Consider the following 407-nt stretch of genomic DNA (forward strand, 5'->3'; position numbering starts at 1 on the left):
TTCTGCGCTAAACTAGAGCACAAATCATATACAGAGAAATAAGATGTCTTTTGTTGCATTCCGTCCAAAGCCAAGACACAAGCTTATCAAATAACCCACACAAAACAACCTCATTTGGATGGTCACCTGGTCACCCACTACTCTAACCGACCCTTCAACTCAAACCCTGCACATCTGAAGTCTCCGGCCATCCTGTTATGGGCTCAAAAATCTTCCGAGAAAAGGAGTCCTCAGTCCGGCGAGCTCGCTAGCCAGATATAGAGGGCCCAAGCCGCCGTGGAGGACACCAGAGCCGGAGGTTGAGAAGAGGTCCGGACGGAAGCAAGATTGATTTCGGGGACGAGAGAGAGAGAGAGAGAGAGAGAGAGAGAGAGAGAGAGAGAGAGAGAGAGAGAGANAGGAAGNGA

Source organism: Fragaria vesca, linkage group LG7 (genome assembly GCF_000184155.1).
Source record: "Fragaria vesca subsp. vesca linkage group LG7, FraVesHawaii_1.0, whole genome shotgun sequence".
In the NCBI taxonomy this organism is placed as follows: Eukaryota; Viridiplantae; Streptophyta; class Magnoliopsida; order Rosales; family Rosaceae; genus Fragaria; species Fragaria vesca.